The sequence below is a fragment of the Meriones unguiculatus genome, chromosome 5, assembly GCF_030254825.1.
Source record: "Meriones unguiculatus strain TT.TT164.6M chromosome 5, Bangor_MerUng_6.1, whole genome shotgun sequence".
Lineage (NCBI taxonomy): Eukaryota > Metazoa > Chordata > Mammalia > Rodentia > Muridae > Meriones > Meriones unguiculatus.
In genome coordinates, this window is record NC_083353.1 from 107,456,638 (window position 1) to 107,470,399 (window position 13,762).

The following is a 13,762-nucleotide window of genomic DNA, read 5'->3' on the forward strand; positions in this document are numbered from 1 at the left end:
CTGGAGAAGGGTAGTGGGGTGGAGGACCAGAAGGAGTGAAGGGAGAGGAAGCCGCGGTAGGGATGTGTTGTGTGAGAGAAGAATAGTCATAGCATCTTGACTCACTATATAGCTTGGAGCTGGACTGGACATACATGTCCTTCACAGGAGAATGGAAAACTGTGGTTTAAAGCAGTGACTATAAGAGAATAAACCACTGACACTGGCAAGCATAAATGGACCTCAGAACCCCCTGAGGAGGAGCAAAAGCTAAGCAAGAAGGACACCTACCGTGCCATGATCACGAACAGGCAAAAGTGACTTTGATGGTAGAAATTATAGCAGTTGTTTTCTTTCGGTGAGAGCTCTTTACTGTAAGAGGACAGTGGGAAAATGTCAGAGTTTGAGAGCGGTTACGTGACTGTCCTTTGCATAAAAATCCACCTGTACAGTTACACGTCTTCATTTTAAAGTATGTGAACCCTGGGGCTGGAGAGATAGCTCAGTAATTAAGAGTACTTGTCCTCCTACGGAGAACCCAGGTTCAGTCCCCAGGAACCGCATGGCAGATCACAGCTGTCTGGAGCTACAGTTCCATGGGGCTCTGACTCCCTCTTCTGGCATCTACAGGCACCAGGCTTGCACATGGTACATATACATACATGTAGGCAAACATTACACATAAAATAAAAATCAGTAAATCTTGGAAAAGGTGATAAAATGTGTACATTGCAAGCCTGTGTTTCCTCACGTGTGTACATGCCAGATATACCTCTAAAGACTTTCACGGAGGACCATGCAGGTTATTGAGAATGAGGTCAGAAGACTGCCATATGCAACAGGATGTTAATTATAATATTCTCCTGAAATTTTCCATTTCTAACAATAAACGATGAAAGATCTCCTGGGATTATGTTGTCATTTTATTTTTGAACCCTTTTCTCCTATTCCTCTAATGAATGTCCTAGAGGTTTGTCCTCTTGGACTCTGTGTGATTTCACCCATGATAATAAACAATACTGTAGTAGTATATAATAATAATAAGATCTATAAATGTATTCTTACTTATGACTGCAATTGTTTCCACCTACCTAGAGTGTTCTTCTGTAATTAGCTGACAAGAAAATAGCTACTGCTCTCCATGAACAAGAAGATTGTCCTCTTTCCCTAAGTTTCTTTGAATGGATATATAGCCAGGAGGTATGACATTTGTGTTATCTATGCCTTCAGGACCAATATGGAGTTAATAGACTTTATGGAAAGAATGTCCCATGGAATGGGTGACTATTCCATAGAACAAATATGAGGATGTTCTGGATTTCTAAATGATTACCCACCCCCAAATGTTAGTGTGGGTTGGGTATCATGCATTAACTCAAAGGGTCTAGAATTTACCAGTCAGATTTCTGTAAGGGAGAAAAATGGATGTTAGTTTTCTCAGGTTTAGAAATCTCCTTGTTTCTTAAAAATAAGTAGCCTTAATAATTTTCTGTGACTTGAAATTTAAAGCAAGAGTAATTTGTTTTGTGGGTCAAAGGCATACAGGTCTCGATAGGACTGTTCTTTTATTTCTTTTCTTGTGCCTAGGAGAAAGATTTCGCTTTGCTAGAGGAGGGAGCATCTACCTAAGGTATCTCTTTGCTGGGAGCTGCTTTCTGGCAAGTGTTTGGCCACAGGAAGGATGTGCAACTTGAAACAGAGATTAGCCCTGTTTAAGCTGGCACTGTGGTTCCTGCACGATTAAAGCTGTAGACCTGGGCAATCAAGAGATTAAACCAAAGTGACCTGTGACGAGTTTTTCACTAGAGCACCAATCACCAATTTTCCTCAAATGCCGCTTCTTTCCCGTGGAGCAGTTACGCATCACTCTGTCTTCTACTGGGCAATGGCTCTTAAAAAATTAATGTGCCTTCAACGACTGATTTCAACCCACAGCGGAATGTTTTATTAACATGTTCCCAGGAAGGCAAGGATCACGGGCAATTTGTGGACAGCAGAAGCAGACACCACCCTTCTGCCAGGCCGGCGGAAGGTACAGGACACCGAACTACACATTATGTTTGCGCCCGAACAAAACCATCGAACTATTTGCTATCTTCACACCTGGTTCCTCTTAATCTTAGTCACTGGTCAGTGATGAGAAGTTTATGGTAGCAAGCATTTGAGCTTGTTTGTTTAAAAGCCAGCTTGGGATGTGATCGTAGGAACATAGCTTTTAAACACTATTTCCAGAGGCTACAATCAGCACACAGGGGGCTTTATACCATTAAAGTCAAAAGTCTAAAAACTAGCACTATTTTCTATAGGGTGACACTTGTGATATTGTGTGATATTTATAAGTTTCATCTTCAAAAGTATGATTCTCAGTTTTTAGTCTTTACCTTATGTGATATTTTCTAAAGGTAATATTTTTTAAGAATATATAATTCTGAAAATCAGCACAAAACCAAACTACATGTTACACATTTGAAGTGAGAAAGGGAAAAATAATTTACAATAAAATATTTTAAAATTAGAATATGACTCTTTAGAATAATAAATAATAATAAAGGCAAGCAATTTTTAAAATGACATTTTAAAATTGAAAATAACTTCTTTTCTCATACAATACATCCCAACTACAGTTTTCCCTCCCTCAATTCCTCCGAACTCTCTCTATCTCCCTTCTCCCCAGCATCTACTCTCCCTTTGTTTTCCCTCAGAAAAGAGCAGGACTTCAAAGATGACAAAAGAAGATATAATAGACAAGGTAAAGGCCCTCATACCACTGCTGAGCAAAGCAACCCAATAGGAGGGAAAGAGCCCCAAAAGCATGCAAAAGAGTCAGTGACACACCTGATCCCATAGTTAGGAGTCCTACAAACATCATGCTTAGGCACATAGCATCCATGCTGGGGACCTGGTCCAGACCACGCAGGCCCTGTGTTTAGGGAAATAAACTGTTAAAAGCAGTGGCCACCAATTAAATTATTTATTCTTTGGCAATAGTAGATTTGCCTAACAGATCAAGGAGAATTGATGGGAAAAGAAGCAGAGGTAAGGATGGAGACAAGGAACGAGACAACAGTCCTGGAATTTGTGCTGGAGGGCTTCTTTGTGGCTCAGCACTTGGGCAAGGTCCTCTTCCTGGTGCACCTGCTGGTGTGTCTGGCCTCAGTTACAGGAAACATGCTCATCATCGCCATCACCTGGACCGATCCTCCTATGTACTTCTTCCTCAGAAGTTTCTCCTTCTGTGAGTGCTGTTTCATTTCTACTGTGATCCCGAAGCTGCTGTCAATCTTCCTTTTTGGAGACAGAACAATTCACTTCACTCCTTGTATCCTGCAAGCTTTCTCTTTCTTATTTCTTGGGTCCACAATTTTCTTCCACATGGCTGTAATGTCCGTGGATCGCTACCTGGCCATTTGCAAGCCCCTGCACTACCCAGCCATAATGAACCCCAGGGTGTGTTTCCTTCTGGTTTTCTTCAGCTACGTGCTGTCCTTCATCCTAATAACTGGTGTGATTCTGAAGCTTTTCTGGTTTTCCTTCCCTCTTTTCTTCTTGGCTCCTTAATTCATCTCTCCTGTTCAGACACCAAGTCTCTTGAAAAAAAAAAAAAGGCTTTTGGTGTTGCTTTGCTTATCCTTTTCATATCTGTCATCACAGCTATATTTGCATACAGCCACATACTAATCTCAATCATGTATATTTTGTTGGCCAAGGATCGGCAGAAAGCCCTCTCCACCTGCTGGTCCCACCTCATCGTCCTCTCTCTGATGTACGGCAGCTGTGTATTTATACATTTGAAACCAAAGCAAGTGAATGGGCTTGAATCCAACAGAGAGGCTGCTCTTGTGAACGCTGTGGTGACCCCCCTTCTGAATCCCATCATCTACACGCTTCGCAACAAGCAGGTCCACCAGGCTCTGAGGGGTGCACTGTCCAGGGGGAAATTACAGAAACAGTGTCAGCTGTCAGGAAAGTGAGTCTTCCTCATCTAACTCCCGAACAGTGGAAGCCCTCTATAATATCTGTATGGTGATCTAGTTTATGCCAATTTCACTAGATCCAAGCTCCCTTACCTGGCAATGGCATTTACAACTGGAAAAATAAAATTGTTCACCAGCTTGGGCTGACAAATAGCTTCCCTTTTCTATTCATTGACCTTATATTAATTCAACCCAGACAGCCTTTATAGAGAACCCATAAATGGACCAATATAACAAATATTAACAGAACAACGGCCCCTGTCGTTTTTGAGAATCATGTGTCTGCAGGTTCAGCTAACACAGATGAAAAGTATTTGGATGTATGTATGAGACATGTATGCTTACACTACAGTTATATCATGTAGGTAATATAAGTAATTTGTACATGATTTAAAGGTAGATGAAGATTGTAGATTTTATGAAGATGTAGATTTTATGCAAATGTTGTCATTTTAAATATGGTCTTAAACATCCCTGGGTTTTGTTATTCATGAGGTTTCTGGAAAAGGTTCTGAAAGGATGTTGACAGATTAGAGTCACACAAAGCCATTAAACTAAAAATAAGTTATCAGATTCAATATTTGATGTGTATGATACATTCTTTTGCTTGAATTTTCTGATACTTAAGGACAAATAGGTAAACTTTTTTCTTCACCACTTTGTTTACTGAAGTCAACGTTTAACATCTCAGAAACAAAATGGGTTTGAGATAAATCAATATGAAACACATTTATTTCTCTCTTTGTATCCATTTGTTTTAGAGACATAGTTTGGTATAACTCTGGGTGATTGCTATGCACACTTTAAATGAATCATCATCCTGATGTATCACATATTATTAATAATTGGCTTTAATGGGTTCTCGAAACAAAAAAAATGCGAACCTTTGTAGTATATAAATCTTTTTTTCTTAGAATTTAGATTGCAAAGCTCTGTACAACCAGGTTGCTTGGAGGTGATCCCATACCAGCTTCTATCTTCTGTTAGATGTTCTCTGTGAATGTAATTTTAAGTGTCTGTCAGTGACATTTTGGGTTAAGTAGAATTCTGGCTGCCATTTTACACCACAAATTAATAGAACTCACAATCATAAAAGTTTAATAGGCATACATATGTGTGTATATATGTATAAACACACACACATATATACATAAGTGAGTTAACAGCAAAATGCGATAAAATTGAGCCAGTAATGCTTCGGTTCCCTGGAGAAGTGGCTGGTAGTAAAAGTGATTGAACTAGGGGGAAGTAGACTTGATGACCCGTATGCACGGTGTGTATTTCATCTGTCTGTCTGTCTCTCTCTCTGTGTTATTTAAGCATATATGTCCTTTTATAGATAGTTGAGAATTAATTATTTTAAGGCATAATTTAATAAAAAAAAAACCCTTTAGACTTCAAAGACTGTTGAATTATAAAACCTTTTCATGTATGAGAAAAATCTCGATTAGAAGACATCCTGAGAGTTATAGCTGCTAAGAGACAAATTTGTTTGTGTCTTTTCTTTCTCCAAAAATATTTAGATATTTTTGAATCAAAAAATAACAGCAGGGAACAGCAGTGCCAGTGTGTACTGCTATTAAGTGTGGGAAGTCTGATATACTTCCCAATAGTCTTACAGTCCAGCTGGAGAGTGGACATTGTCCCCACAGACAAGTCAGCCTCTCAAAGACATCTAGCTCCTGTGTGCATTTGTTATTTAAAAGACTCTGTCTTCACAGGGTAGCTACCAGATGCCTAAACCAAAATCTATCTGAGACATGAAAGTCATAATGAATTCCATACTTCTTTGTGATGTTTTGGGAGATGTCATTTCTATCATCACCAGGATGCCTTCTTGGCTTCACAGGAGCCATGCTCACTTCTGACATAATTACTCTTTGGGTCTCCATTTTAGTAACTTTTCATTTTAACAAATATACACGTGTGTATATATGTTATGTATATAATAAAAAGTATGTATATAGGTATGTATGTAATTATATAGCATGCAAACTTTGGAATTGGCTTTTATTTTCCACAATTACCTGGAAATTCACTTAAGATATTGTGTATATAAATGGTTTTATTGTTGAGTGTTGTTTCATGGTGTGTGTATATGTGTGTGAGATACATGTATGAGATACATCACATACACATATCACATTTTATAAAATAGTCTATCTCTTGAAGAACATATTGCCTGTTTTGAATTTTCAGCTTTCACAAATTAAAGTTCTCTGAAGATCTGAGCACATGTTTGTGTACAGTGTTAGTTTAAAGATTTATTTATTTATTATTTATACAGTATTCTGCCTGCATTAGATCTCATTATAGGTGCTCCTCCTAGTTTCTCCCTTCCTCTCCTCCCATCTGGATCCATCCCCTTTCTGTCTCTTACAGAAAAAAAACAAGCACCAGGCTGTGGTGGTACACACCTTTAATCCCAGCAGTCAGTAGGTAGAGACAGGTGGATCTCTGTGAGTTTGAGGCCAGCCTGGTCTATCTCTGTGAGTTCTAGGACAGCCAGGATTCTTACTCAGAGAAGCTCTGTCTTGAAAACAAACAAACAAACTAACTAACAAATGAAAAGAAAACCAACAGGCTTCTATTCTAGGGAATAATAATAGACAAAAATAATTCAAAACAAAAACAAATACATTGAAATAGGAAAAAACAAAGAAACAAACAAATGGAAAAGAGCTTCCCTCCCCTCTCCCCCAAAAAGGTACAAAAAAAACCCCAACAGGTATAGACACAGAGACCCACTCTTTCCAATACTCAGGAATCCCATAGAAACACAAAACCAGAAGATATAATATAACATACAAAGGACCTTTACAGCAAGAAAAGAGAAAAATTAAAAATTAAAAAAATATAAAAGAAAAAAAAAAGACTAGTAGTATTTGCTTTTACCCTGGATCCCTGAGCTATCTAGTCTCGGGTTCTTTCTTGGTTACACAAGCAGTGGTGAGCATGGGTTCCATCTTGTGGAGTGGGCCTTAAGTCAAATCAAATCAGATATAGGTCGGCTACTCCCACAAGCTTTGTGCCACCATTGCACTAACATATCTTGCAGGCAGGACACCGCTGTAGACAGAAGGGTGTGTAGCTGGGTTGGTGTTTATGCTTCTCTCTTGTTAGCATCAAAGTACCTTCCAGTTCCAAGAACACTAGCCAGTAGCGGCGACGGCTGGCACCAGCTCCACATCTCCGTGTTCACTGAGTGTACAGGCCCTGGCAATAGGGCCTTGCCGTCAGCTTGTGGAAAGTGAGCCATGTCTAGCTTGACACATTTCAGCAAAGCTGAGCAGATTGCAGCAATCACTGTCATTCAATGTCTAACTTTTGGGTTTGGGCCTCTATGGGTTGCATCCTTGGTTACATTCTGCATTATGATTCATTGTATGTCTTTTCCTGAGAAAATTATGCCTGAGTCTTTTTTAGGAAAACCCTAAAATTAACTTTATCTGGTTACTATTTGGAAGCTTTCTGTATACACTGGAGATCATTAAGCACAGATAAACACTTAGCTAGATGAGACCATTACTCCAGGAATCGTCTTGGGGTATCTGCTCCTGAACAAACAAAACAGTATAATTGGTTTGGGGTAAACAGAGACAATTGAAAAACTCTGACTGGCCAGAATATCCAGTGGGTGTGGCAGTGCCAGATATGATTATGTGTGTGTGTGTGTACGTGTGCCAGATGATTATATATGCACATATATGTATATATGAAGCTTCTACTGTGTTAGGTTTTCATACTACCCCTAACAAGGCCCTTAATCTTAGCTGTCTCTCCCTGTATTCCATCCATCGTCTTCCCTTTCCCTCCTCTTCTTCACGTGATCCTTTTGTTCTGGTCCCTTCCCCCAACTCAATCCATAACTATCCTATTTCCATTTTTTAGGGAGATCTATCTGCCCCCTCTAGTCTCATACTAAACCTAAACTCTGTGCTTCTATGTACTGTAGCTTAGTTGTCACTGACTTAACAGCTAATATCCACATATAAATGAGTGCATACAAGTTTTCTCTATCTGGGTTACCACATCAAGATGATTTTTCCTAGTTCCATCCATCTACCTGCAAATTTCATTTTTTTAATGGCTGAGTAAATATTCCGTTGTGTAAATGTACCACATTTTCTTTATCTATTCATCTGTCAAGCGACATTTAGATCCTTTCCAGTTTCTGGCTGTAATGAATAAGACAGTAAAGAACATGGTTGAGCAAGTGTCTCTGTGGCAGGGTGAAACATCCATTGGGTATAGGCCCAAGAGTGCTTCAGCTGAATCTTGAGGTAGATCAGTTCTCATCTTCCTGAGGAACCACCACACTGATTTGAATAGTGGCTGAACAAGTTAGCAGTTCCACCAGCAATGGGTGAGTGTTCCTTCTACTCCACATCCTTGACAGCATGAGCCATCACTTGTTTTATTGATCATAGGCATTCTGGTGGTCTTTGGTGGATGGGTGTTTTATTCCTTGGTTTCTCTTTCCTCTCTGGTCTTCCATCTGGAGTGGCCTCTAGTGGAGCAAGGGGCTTCTACAGGAGTTGTGGGCCATAATGTGGTCTTAACTCATGGGAGTTATTTTTCTGGTCCTGTCTATTTGATGTTCTGGATGTATCATGTACCTTGATAGCCATCTCTTTGTTTAGATTTAGGAATTTTTCTAAAAGTATTTTCTGTGCCTTTGATCTGGGGCTTCTTCTCATTTCTCTATGCCTATTATTCATAAGTTTGGTCTTTTTATAGCATTTCAGATTTCCTAGATATTTGTGTCTATTTTTTTTTTAGACTTAATTTTTTTCTGAGCTAATCACCTTCTCCACCTTGTCTTTGAGACCTGAAAACTCTCTCTTCTGTCTTGTAATCTGTTGGTAAGGCTTACTTCTAACCTTTGTATTTGTCTTCCTGAGTTTTCCATTTCTATGTTTCTTTTAGTCTGGACTTGCTTTAGTGATTCCATTTCTTTGTTAAATTATAGTTTTGTGCCCTGAAATGCTTTTATCATCTCATTTAACAATTTGTGTGTTCATTAGGGCATTTGATTCTCTCTAAGGTCCTTGCGCTAATTTGTGATTGCTATTTTGAAGTCCTTGTCTTGTATTTCAGCTAAATTGCTTTATTCATGGCCTATTAAAATAGGGTTGGTTGGTTCTAGAGAAAGCATAGTTTCTTGGCTGTTTATGTTTTTGTTTTTGTGCTGAGATCTAGGCATCTGGGGTGTGGATGTTTCAAGCCTTTCTTGGTGTATATAGCTGGCGTTGGCTTTGTTGAATAGGTATTCTATTCTTCGGTTGCCATTGCCTGCTCTGGATTCTCACCAAGTGTGGTGGCTGTTGAGTCCCTAGTAGAGAACAGTTCTGTGGGTGGTGGAGAGTCACAAAGAAATAGTGATAGGCTAGAAGGAATGGCTGAAGGGGACAGTGGTGAAAAAAGAGGAAAACTATGAAATCCCGGGTCTGTACCAGGAAGCCAAGTCGTAGGGATTGAGGTAGGTTGGGAGATGGGACTCATGAGAGTAAGAGGCAGCATGTCTAAGAACGTTCTAGAAAAAATATAGTCAGGGAGAGGAAGGAGGTTACAAGGTAGTTTCTCTGGGTTCAGCCAGTTTTGATGAGTGTGGGGTCTTTGGTAGAAAGCTGTTCTGGGGATTGGCTGGGGGGCACCAGGAATGGAGATGGGCTTTAAGGAAAGGGCAGTGCTGAAGAACTGGAGCATTCCTGCATCCACACCAAGAGGCCGAGTCACTCATGGATGGAGGTGGGCTGGGAGGAGGTACAACCTCTTTCTCACATCTTCTGCTTGTCATCTATAATCAGGCACCTACAGCAGCTTGGCCAAACAGTTTAGAACACATTTTCCCTTACAGTGTGAACTGGCCCTAGGGTTTCAAGGTCAAATAAGGTTATAGGGGAATTCCGGCCAGTAGCTAGTAGGGCTTTGGCATATCTTAAAGAAGAGTAGTTGGTCTCCCAGTTTTGTGTTGTATGGAGAGTCCTTTGTGAAGTATAGGCTGAGAACTATTGAGTTTCAAAAGGAGGGTGAAGCACTGGGAGGAGGTTGCAGTCCCCAGAAAGCTGTCACAGGGCTGCCAGGATGGATGAGGGCTTTGAGGGAATCACAGATAATCTACTTGTGTCTCTGTGTCACATGGGCATACTTCAGGGTTCCCCTCTGGGAAGAAGTCTGGAATCTAACAAATCCCAAGGGGAAGAAAAGAGTCTAGGGGAAGTTCACTGTCCTCGGCAAATAGCCACAGGGTGACCAGAATTGACAAGGGCCAGAAAGTCTCTGGAGGGGAGGGGACGGGATGTGCTGAGTGTGAGAGTGAGGGAGACAGGGATGGGATGAGGTTAAAATCTTAGTAGAAAACCTTACCAGCAGAAGAAATCATGTCAAGAACAGAGTCAGGGATTAAAGACAAGAGAGAGAAATTGAGTGACACAGCAAAGGTTGATGAAAATTAAAAAAAAAAAAAAAAATCGGACACAGGAAAAAAAATGGGACACCAAAAAGACCCTCTGCCCACATTATGAGGACCGAAGAAGGGAACACCTACCATACAGCAAGAACAGAGAGTATCGCCAGGAAAATCAAGCTCTTTTGTTACATACAATATTATTTTATTGAGGTATGCTCGGCTACATCTTGCATTCTTCATGGCTTTATCTTAATGGTCTGTTAAGTCCCCTTGGACAATGGTGAGGTTTAACCCTCGTGTTTCTTGTGGATTTTCACGTTGGGTGGTCCATACGATGGGATGAGAGCACTGACTGTGTTCACTAGTTTTGCCTCAGGACTTATCTTCAACTTTGTGTCCATCAGTGTGTGCTCATTTTCATGGAGAGCCCGATCACTTGGTGCACGTGTTATCATTTTGCAGTCTCATCTTGACTAATTGTTTCTTGGTTGATATATAACACCCTTCTTTATCTTTTTGACTCTGGCTTTGAAGTTGATTTTATCAGCTACCAGAACACCCATGTCAGCTCTTCTTCTTCTCCATCTCCATTCACCAGAAGGACTGTTTTCCATCTTCTGAATCTCTTTACCGAGATTGGTCTGCATCTCTTTACCGAGAGGTATGCTTTTTCAGAGACAAGTAATAGTTGGAGCGAGTTTTTAATCCACTCTGGCTGTCCTTTCTGCGTTGGTGAGCTGAGGCACTTTATATCGAAAGCTGTTAGTCAGATGTACTCACCGATTTTTATAGTTTTGCAGGTCATTTTTCTGGTTGATTGGATTAGTTCACGTACTTTCTCCCCTATTAGTAATGGAGCTTTTCAGGCTTACAGTGTTTGCAAAATGGCTTCATTTCTAGGCTTCCTTTGTTTATCTTTTTCTCTCATGAAATACCCTTTCCTGTGTTCTTGTGACTGGGATTGCCTTTCTTCCTCTTTTCTGCACGGTATTACTTTAAATATCTTTTGTAATGTGGCTTCACGATCTCAAACTGCTTTAGTTTAGGCTGGGGCTTGACCCTAATTACCCTGTCTCTCATACACAGCTTTTTTGGGTATAGTGATTGTTGTTGGTAAATATTTACTTTCAGGTTGGAGATATAGATTCTACTTTTTTTTTTTTTTTAATTCCTGAAGAGAGATCTGGTATTTTGCCTTCAAAAGGAAGTTGGCATTTTGCCCTCACAGCTGTTAATATCATTTCTTTTGCATTGTATTTTTGGCATCTTGACTATGTGGTACAGAATGCTTCTTCTCTGGTCATGTCTGTTTAGAGCTCTACATGTGTGTCATGTTTGGATGTCCATTTCTTTCTCTAATTTTGAAAAGCCGCTTTGGACCCAGAGAAGAGCATGTCTGGTTGCATGCGGGTTGATGCCCCAGGTCCCGCCTCTGAGAAAAAGGTATTGGACGGGTCTGATGCTCTTTGGGTGGATGACACCTAAATGAACATCGGTACAAAGTCCCAATTTATTTCTAATATCAGAGATCAGACCTCTACTCTTGCCTGATGCGTCTAAAACAAAAAGGCGGAACTGTAGAGAGCTGCGGAATGCTATGCCTTAAAGATGGAGCTGGATTCCGCCTTCCACCTTCCCGTTGGTGAGTGCTCTCTGTCAGGAACAATTCCACATTTGGCTAAGGCTGAGGATCTGGCTTGCTTCCATGTATGTGGACCTATCTGCATTGCCCACGTGGCACGCCTGGGTTGGCTACCCAGAGGCTATTTAAGCTGTGGGCTGGCTTTCCCCAGGGTCCGAGGATTGTTCAAGGTTCCTGAATAAACTGCATTGAAAAAAAAAAAAAGAAAAGTTCTGCTATCCTTTCAGTGAACAGAGACCAGGCATGCCCTGCCTCTCCATGTTATGAGACCACACTGCCACCTACAAATTCATTCTTAAGGACCACACAATCAAGTTCAAAAAATTTTTTAAAAATCACACACTGTTTTAAGTAAGTCCATAATTTTGTGTTGGCCATATATATAAGTAGCCTGCGAGCCATAGGTTGGACACACCTGCATGCTTTCACTGTTCATATCTGCACCTTCTCCTGTTTATTTTTATGTTTAATGTCTCTATCAGGAACCAGCATTCTTGGAGATTCTGGTCCTGCTCTTTTTTTATTTCTACCCTTAGTGATTCATGAATGTAAAAGTTCATGAGACTTTACTCTCCTTGGTTATCAATGATGCTTTTCAATGCGTTTATTTAATTTCATCACATCAATTTAGCTTTTCTTTTTAATATATCAGTATTCACGATGAATTTTTTTTCACATTGCTGATTTTTATCCAGATGTTTTTCCATTTGGGTGGCCTTTTCCTGTAGGTTCCCGACTTTCCCCCTTGGGTTAAATTCTTCTGAGCATTTGTATCTTCTCTCAGGCCCTGTCATTCTTAACAGAAAACATGAAGTTGTCCTATAGCATCTGTCTTGTCTATCTCAGTACCTTTGAGCTCCGCAGGTGTGAAGTCATGATTTTGGAATGAGACCTGTTGCCTGCTTTCTCCTATCATATACATTTCTTTATTGTGACATGCATATCTTGTGTTTTAGATCTCTCATGTGGCTTTTTAGGGGGCAGTCTTCTGACTGATCAGCCTGCCCTTGGAGGCTCAATCCCCAGTACCCCTCAGTGGGAGAAAACAAAGGGGTGTATCAAAAACAGCATCAACCCAGGATTCAATACTGGATATTGAAATACACTTAAGATTATTACAACCCACCAATATGTCACCAGTGACAATAAAACAGAAATGTAAATGCTACTATAGAAGGAAGTTAAACCGTGAGTGAGTGAAACAGTGAAACAGTGAGTGAGTGAAAATCATCCTCAATACTGAAAAAGTTAAAAATCGGGGAGGATATAGAAATAACACATAAACAAAATTAGACGGGTATATAAAGAGGAATAACAAATTTTAAAAAATTAGAAAATAATGCAAGAATCCTGCTAAATGTGTAGTTTTAGTTAAAAGTGGGATTCACTGGGGAGAGAAAGAAAAGGAAAAGATGGCATATTGGAGAACTGTTTGACCTCAAAGCTTGAAGACTGTAACAGGTGTGAGGAGGAGAGCCCGCTAGGAGGTGGAGGATGGCTTGAGAGCACAGGCAAGCGCAGGCATGTTCCTGTGCCTTTGGAGTCCACCAGAACTGTTTGCAAGCTTTCCTTTTTTTGTGTACCAGAGACCTCTACTGGCCACATTTACTTTTGCAGCTTGTGATCTGGAGGGAGTTTTCTCACCGCCCTCTAATGATTAGTGGTTGGTTGGTTCACTGGAGGTATCTGGGGAGTTGGGGAATCAAACTCAGCTCTGGGGTGATTGTCTTGTCTTTGTACTTGCAGGGCAGTCGC

General features: G+C 40.4%; 1 pseudogene; it reads left to right on the plus strand.

Annotated features, from left to right (window-relative positions):
• The first annotated feature begins 2,997 nt into the window (after positions 1–2,997).
• Positions 2,998–3,950, plus strand: LOC110563689 (olfactory receptor 6C75-like; annotated as a pseudogene).
• The last annotated feature ends 9,812 nt before the right edge of the window (positions 3,951–13,762 follow it).